The 8,757-nt window shown below is 36.1% G+C and overlaps 1 pseudogene; it reads left to right on the top strand.

Moving 5' to 3' along the window:
- The first annotated feature begins 6,586 nt into the window (after positions 1 to 6,586).
- Positions 6,587 to 8,757, top strand: part of LOC105509344 — a 10,354-nt pseudogene continuing 8,183 nt past the window's right edge.

Below are 8,757 nucleotides of genomic sequence, written 5' to 3'. Positions count from 1 at the left end.
ACCATTTATAAAATAAATGTGAAAGGTCTTAACTTACCTATTAAAAGATAAAAAATAATTTTGTAAGCTCAAATAAAATTCCCAGCTATGTCCTATAAACAAAAAAAGACACCTAAAGTAAAATAATTCTGAAAGACTGCAAGTAAAGAGAAGGACAAAATTATGCTAGAAAGATGAAGACATTAAGAAAGAAGGATCTGAGAATCTAATAAGAAAGTAAGTAGAATTTAAACCAACAACTTTCAATGTGACAATTTAATGCTATCAAAATTTGCAATAAAAAATTATAAATTATAAATAGCTATATACCAAATGTATAGGAACCAAAGTTGTAAAGTTAAAAGTTAAAACAGATGCTAGAAACCTTAGGTAGAAACACACTCAATATAGAAAACATTTATATAGGACTTTTAGTATCAAATAGATAAAGAAGCCATTAATATATATGGAATATTTATATACATACATACACACATACACACACACACACACACATATAAACACACACATATATATTGTATAAAAGACCTTAAGATCATAATCAATATAGATCTTATGTGTATTTTAACACCATGGAATTTACTAATATTTTCCTTTAATTTATGGTTATGGTTATTTGGTTTACAGAATATTCTATATTATTTAAAAATTGTATTTTCTATGATCATGTTAAATAACTACACAAACATACACACAGATACACGAAACAGTTCTGATTAAGCCTCTGTTATAGGCAGATACTGTATCTCTGCGACTTGTGAATGGGATCTTCTCAGTGATCTTGCTCTGCCTTTGGTTCTAGGTCTTAATCTAACACATATTTATGCTGTTTCCCATCTTTTAGTTCCTTGTTTCCACCTATGAGCTGGAACAAATTTTTACCAGTACCTTAAGGGAAGCTATGTTTCTTGATCTTCCTGCAGTGGTTTAGACTTCTGTTATAGTGCAGAGATAGGGAAGAAGAGACAGGGAAGGTCCAGGTCTTTGTGTGTGACACAATGTTTAGATACATTGTAAAGAAGTAAAGAAAAAAGTGGGGAAAAAGAAGGAAAATCTTTAGATAGAATAGAACTTGTCTGTTGTTAATATTTAATATTCTTCAATATTAAATATTCTTTAAGAATAAGTTTTGTCCAGATTCGTTTCTTAAAGTGATGTTTGATATTCTTTAATTTTGTTGCAAGTAGTGAGAGTTCATTCTTTTGCTTTGCTTCATAAAATTTATTTGCATGAATATATCACTATTTAGGCATTCTACTAGAGATAAGCTTTTTAACTTAAATTTTAGTATACTATGAACAGCAATGGTATGAAGAATGTTGTACTGTTGTACACATATTTTAATTAATACATGAATGCAGCCTGTAATTCCAGTACTTTGGGAGGTCAAGGCAGGCAGATTGCTTGAGCCCAGGGATTTGAGACCAGCTTGGGTAACATAGTGGGACCCCATTTGTACAAAAAAGACAATGTGTATATGTTGGATGTATATTTAGGAGTGGTCATAAAGAATACTTTATGTAGATTTCCCAAAATGTCTTCAAAGTGGTTGTATAACTTTACATTCCACCGTGTATCACTGAAATTTCATTCGTTCAGCATCTTTGTCAACACATGGTAATAAATCTCTCAGTAAATTCTGGTCACACTTATGGGTGATTAGTGGTTCATCTTGTGATTTTAATTTGCCTTAATCTAATGATTAATAAGCACTTTTTCACATAGAATAGCAATATGATATGCATCATGAGTGATGATTTTCATAAAATGAATAGGTACTATATATAAGCACATTTTGAAAAGTATAAATAGGCCAGGTGCAGTGGCTCACACTTGTAATCCCAACACTTTGGGAGGCCGAGGCAGGCAGATCACTCGAGGACAGGAGTTTGAGACCAGCCTGGCCAACATGTTGAAACCCTGCCTCTACTAAAAAGCAATTAGTCAGACATGGTGATGCTCACCTGTAATCCCAGCTACTGGGGAGGCTGAGGCCTGAAAATCACTTGAATACAGAAGGCAAAGGTTCTAGTAAGCCAAGATTGTGCAACTGTACTCCAGCCTCCAACAGAGCAAGACTCTGTTTCAATAAAATAAAATAAAAGTATAAGTATGTCCAAAAATGTCCAATAGTATTACAGTAAATGTACTTTCATTAAACTGGAAGGAACTTAATCAGATATAAGCCATGCATCTTATGTGAGAAGACACACACACTAGAAGGGCTCTTTTAGGTACTTCTGTTACTCCGTAGATGGACAATTTCCTGATTTGTTTCTGGTCAGAAATGACTGCAGTAAAAGACAGGCCTGACAAAGAGAAGGAGTGCTATATAAAAGGAAACTGAACAATATTAACAAAGTTCACAGTTCCACTTCCATTAACTAGAAATTCTTCTGACTGAAAGACTGTGGCACATATTGAAATAAAAGTGAGGAAGTGGTAAATTGTAGTGAAAGTTCTCTTTAACAATCTAAGGAGAGAATATCTCTACATCATTTATCTCATTATTCCTATTCTTCCCTTTCTAGTCATAATTACAGACACCAAAAGCCCAATTTCAAGAGTCTCTCATCTCCAAGTAATGTCTGCCAAAAGTGAGACATTGAGAACATCTGAATTCTCATTGAAGAAAACACTTAGATCTTGGAGTTGTACATGGCAGATCTTGAGGATAACGTCCAACATTCACACTTCGCAAATCTCCAAGTAGGATGATATGGCTATTAGCTTTGTCAGGATACAGAGTAACATTCATTGCAAAAAGAAAAAAGATACACGCATACATATACATACATGAATAATGGGATCTTATCTCCCCGGAAAAGTGTATAAAGTGTATTTCTTCTCAAGATATTATATAACTGAGCAATATGAGATCAAGAGACCAAGGACAATTCTGTTTAAATTATTTAATACAGGATTACTAATACATCTGCAGAACAAACAAATCCCTAACCACAGACAATAACCATTTTCTGAAAATTCAAATAATAAAAATCAAATATAAGACTAATATCTTTGAGTTCAATTTTCACAACCAAATGCCCTATAAATTATCTGCCATTAAGTCCCTTCACCTATCAGAGATGGCTGAAAACATTTGTTAGTTCTAAATAATAATTTCCAGAAAAACATTTCTTAGTTCTAAATAACAACATCATTTACCAAGGATGTGAGGATTTGCCGTTTATTCAAGTTCTTCCCTAGAAAACAAAAGAAAGTCCATTTATGTTATTTTTTGAAGTGAATATATATATATGAACATTTTAGAAGTGTTATTTACAAATAATTTTCTTAAACCTCTAGTCTGTCTGATCCTCTGAATTCACACTGGGCTACCCTGAATTTTCTGATTTAACATTAGCTCTTCATACTGTAAGTTAAAATGTTTTGCTTCCTTGCTTAGTTTTTGTTTTAGTTTTTTAAAAACAATTTTAATATTTATTCAAATTTTATATCACACAAATAATATAGGCCATTGTAAAAAGTAATATAAAGAACAACACACCAGTACAACAGACACCCCCAAAAATCTACCCTTAGCAGTTGAAAATTAAATATACTGAATAAATATAGAATTTTATAAGTAACATTGAATAATTTACCTGAACTCTGAACATTGCACCATTTATTCATTTTTCCCTTACTTTGTCATTCTGTTTGCCTATTATGTAAGTCATCAATTGTGGGCCTGGATCTATTTAAGTTTCATACTGATTCATTCTCCATCTTGCCAATATGATTACAAGGATGTATGCAGTTATAAAGAGTCTGCACAGTCAAAATGATGTACTAATTTCTGAAAATAAATTCAATAATTAAAGTAAAAAGGTTGTCCATATGATTTCACAAAAAATACTAGATTATGAGCATACTGCTAATGGGCTGCCCCTTACATAGAAAGCAGTTGAACTTTTTAATCAGTCTAGAAATTGGCCCTGCTCTGAGCTCTGAGTTCACAGCCTAGGGCACTTGCAGCTATCCTGCCTCACTTTTATAAGGAAAAATTTGCAGTTAACATTTATCCAGTTACAAAAATCACTAGTCTTATGTATTTAAGGTGCTTGAACAACATCTTATTTCATTCCACAATTTGAAAACTACAATAGCATCACTTTGTTTTTCCCAGATTAGTTTTTATTTGTGACTCCTAAATTTTCAAATCAAATGAAAATTCTCAGTCAGAATTGAGTCTATTCTTTACTTATAACAACCAGTAATTTTTAAAGACCCTGACTCTCGTATGTCTTGAGAATATTCAGCAATAAAATTCTAGTATACAGTTTTTACCAGACTCCACTGCAATGCTCCCCGTGTGGAACAATGGGACTTTTCTCAAGGCTAGTAGTTTATGTTGTTTGTTTGCCAAAGTAGAGGCTGTGAAATTGATTTATAGAGCTGCCCTTGGCAGCCAATTGTCCTCACACTTATAGGGTCTCTTTCATCTAGACTCCTTCTCTACTTTTCTATTCCTGCACCCACTATTTCTACATTCACTAAAGTAATTGCCTCTGTTACACTTAAAAAACTTAACACTTTCACATACGCATAGGATTTTTAGAACTAAAAAATTAACCTGGAATAGATTAGTAGAATTTTGCTTTTGGTTTTTTTTTTTTTTTTTTGGAACTTTTCTTTTAAACCATGCCAAATAAAATTACTGAATACTGGAAACATTTCTATATCAGAGGAAGGGAAAAAATAGATTCATAAAAAATTGAGTTAACATTTTAATAATGTACGAGCTCATTTCAGTAGCTCTTGTGAAAACTCTGAAAGCGCATCTGCTGGAATCAGGGACAGACTCAACTGCGCACTATGTCTCGAAAAGCCAGTGAAGGCAAAAACAGGAGGCTTAGTGGTCTTCACGGGACACCTCTTTCACTAAGTCCTGTCTAAGAACTTGAGAGAATTTTGAAAAATAGTCTTTCCTCAGTTTCCTCATATTTGAGAAGTCATTGTCTATTTTCTTTACAATAGAGACTCCCAATTGAGCAGATTGACAGAGGAGAAACCTCTGAAGAAGTCTCATTTCTAAGGATCTTCTCAGAGTGAGTGGGGTGGAAGGAGATCTGAGAAGTCGATGTGCTCTGTTATAAACATAAATGAGTTGTCCACCAATGTCCAAGTTCTCATTCTTAAATATATCTGACTCAAAGATGACTGGGATACAAATCTAGTGATAAAAGTTAAAGAGAAAATAGAGGAGGGAGGTAGTTAGTTAGAATCTCAAGCTTTCCTCATATTTCTATGACCAAAATATTAACTTAAATATTATTTTATGGATTTTCAAAAACCTAAATAAATTTTTATTCATTTAAATGGCCAGTTTTCCTTTGGCCTTGTACCTTCATCAATTCGCAAAATTCATTTGTTCATGGATAAAGTATAAGTAAGCTGCACGATTTCTAGAGAATTTTTTGAGGGGAAACAATAAAGCAGCCACAGTTATAGAAGTATGTTTTTGGAAACAAATAATGAAAGTTGGAGGGAATGTGGATTTCATCTGAGAGAAATAATTTCCATGCACGGGAATGTTCAGCACCCTTACACCCTAAATCTCCTTTCTCACCTGGAGCAACTCCATGTCTGGCTTGTCAAGCATTTCCTTTTTAAGATACCCCCTTTTGGCTGGGTGCGGTGACTCAAGCCTGTAAGCCCAGCACTTTGGGAGGCCGAGGCCGGCGGATCACGTGGTCAGGAGATCGAGACCATCCTGTCTAACATGGTGAAACCCCATCTCTACTAAAAATACAAAAAGTTAGCCAGGGGTGGTGGCGGGCACCTGTAGTCCCAGCTACTGGGGAGGCTGAGGCAGGAGAATGGCGTGAAGGCGGGAGGCAGAGCTTGCAGTGAACCGAGATCGCACCACTGCACTCCAGTCTGGGCGACAGAGCTAGACTCTGCCTCAAAAAAGAAAGAAAAACCCTCTTATGAGCCATTCTGGTCTTATATGTGCGTGTGTGTGTGTGTATACATAAACATATACATATACATATATGTATATGTGTGTGTATGTGTATATATATGTGAAGTTACTAAAAGTTCTTCTTGCCCTCGATTTTCAGTCTTTCTAAATTATGTTGTCTGTCCTCATGGAAAAATAGAGGCATCTTCTAAAACTAAACACTGATTGTTTTTCTCCTTACATTCATATAATTCTGCTGTGGTATTGGGTTAGACGGAATGTAAACCCATTCATCCATCTATTATTGAATCTTACTGATACTTCCCTGCTTTATCACAGAAAAATCCATTATACTTCAGGCTTATTTGTCAATTGTCAGAATCCACAAAACCTTATGACCTTTGGGGTTCTGGGTTCTCTATTCTGTTCCATTGGTCTGTATGCCTATTTTTATACCAGTACCATGTTATTTTGGTGGTGAATAGAGGCCTGGAGAATGGGGATGTAATGTTCAGGGGTCAGACAGCCAGGTTCAGCACAGTCTCACTAGCAATTAGAGAGGGGATAGGAAAAGGGAAAGGTGGTGAAGACTAGAGGCAGATTTATGAAAGGAACCAGAGCCCTTGGTTGGGCAGATACGGGAGTGGAGGGCGATTCCAGCTTGTCTTCTGCAGCATGAACATCCCAAACCCCTTCCATAAACAGACATCTATACACAGCAGCCCTCCTGTGACTGAGATTCCTGGTTATTTCCTTGTTGATGCAGGAGTGAGAGGGGTTAGAGAGGTAACTGACCAGGTACCTAAGCCCTCTGCCCATGGGTAGTGTTGGGAACCTTGGCTTCTAGCTCCAAAGCAGCTACAGCAAATTTTCAGGGCAATGGCCTGGTTTGTGGCCCAGACTTCCTGGCATTGTCATGTCCCACTGTTTGACAGCTGAGGGTCCTTCTGCTCTAACCTAAGAATAGATAAAACACGTGTTGGTTACTCTAAAGCTGTTCAAGGCTGCCTGTCATATCTGTGGCTGGAAAAAGTTTTAGTGGCTTTGCTTAGTGTTTTCAGATAATTTGTAAATCAGTTTTCAGTTAAATTGTGAAGTTGATCTGTTTTATTCTGTTGTTTAAAAATTAAGAAAGAAAATTATAGGAATTCTGTTCTTTTAAGGATATTTTACTGTTTCTGTTAATGTTTATTTAGATAAGTATATTTAATTTTCTATTATTTTATGTTACATTTTAACTGCAAATCATATTGAGTAGCAGTTTAATTTAATTTTCTATTATTTTATGTTACGTTTTTAACTGCAACTCATATTGATTTGCAGATAAAAACGTAACATAAAATAATAGAAAATTAAATAGGACTTTATTTAGCTTTAAGATGTTTTATTTTGGAAAATGTTTAACTAAATATATAAGTAAAACTATGGAAAAAATTTGCATATATAAGGGTAGAATTGGTCCTCAGATCTAGCAATAGCTGAGCAAATAATTTTAGTGCTTTGGGAGGCAGATGTTGGAGAATCCCTTGAGCTCAGAAGTTCGAGGTTACAATGAACTATGATTGCACCACTACACTCCAGCCTGGGCAACAGAGCAAGACCCCGTCTCAAAAAAAAAAATCTGCATTTTACTGGAGGAGGGACACCGATAGTGTTACTCTCCCCTCGCATTATTAGATAGATCAAAGAAAAATGTGAGAATAAAAGCCACCCTGCAGATTGCAGTGAGGATTGTGTGCAGTGTGTGCCAAGAACAACACAGTGTGCAGCATGACATCCTCTTCACTGATATCCTCGTCCTCTCTTCTTGCCATTTTCTTTTTTTATATACAAAATTCATAGCTTTATAAGGAGGAACGGGAGGAAAATATGACATGGCTGGTCCAAAACTATAAAAGAAAAAAATAAAATGAAAAGTTACCAGATGACATAGCAAAGGGATCCTCAGACATATAGAGGCCAGGAGACAAAAGAGAAATGTTTTCTTAGCAGGGAAGAAGAACTCTGAAGATGTTTCTCTGTTGTGAGAAATCCAGCAGCCAACGCATTAGCAATTAAGTATTTTATCGAGGGGATATATTGGTTTTACAAAGTTGTTAACCATGGGTCTGCTTCGTGATAGTATATTTTCATACTACAAAATTTATTAGGAATCAATTTTTACACTACTTTCCAGGAGTAAAAATTTTACCAATCAATTCACTATTCTTGTTGCCCAGGAGGGTAGAGATGATCACAGATCACAGAACTGCCTAGTGTTAACTAAGGACAATTTATTACACAGAAAGACTCGTGTGTGTGCCTGCACATGTGTGTGTGATTTAATCACAAATTGAAGGTTTAAAGTTTGCATTGGTAGAAGATAATTCTTTCTGACTCCTGGCTTCAGAGTCCCATGTTTATTGGGAGCAAAGAGAGTCAAGCTGGGAAGAAGAGTAGCCCTGTGCCCTCCAGAACGGCAGCATGTTTGGGAATTGTGAGGCTTCATGCTTTCCAGGAGCCTCTGGAACTAGGAGAATGTCACCAGTGACTAGCACAGTGCCACCTTCCTTACACCTGCCTATCAGCCCTCCTCAGGGCATCCAAATGTGGCCCTCTCCTTAACTCCTTCCTCTGCTTCTCTTCTCCCAACCCTGGGATCTGAGCTCTCTCTTTACCTGTGCACAGTATCTACTTAGGGAAGCCCCAGCACCTGCTGCAGTCAGGGCTGCAGCCCTGAGCTGAGTCTAGTAGAAATTTTGTAAACTGGTATTCGGGGGGCGGAGCAAGATGGCCGAATAGGAACAGCTGCAGTCTCCAACTCCCAGCGCGAAGGACACAGAAGACCGGTGATTTCTGCATTTTGA

Source organism: Colobus angolensis, unplaced genomic scaffold (assembly GCF_000951035.1).
Source record: "Colobus angolensis palliatus isolate OR3802 unplaced genomic scaffold, Cang.pa_1.0 Scaffold174, whole genome shotgun sequence".
Taxonomy (NCBI): Eukaryota; Metazoa; Chordata; class Mammalia; order Primates; family Cercopithecidae; genus Colobus; species Colobus angolensis.
Note: the sequence above shows the minus strand (reverse complement) of the source record. Positions and strands in the feature narration are given on the sequence as shown.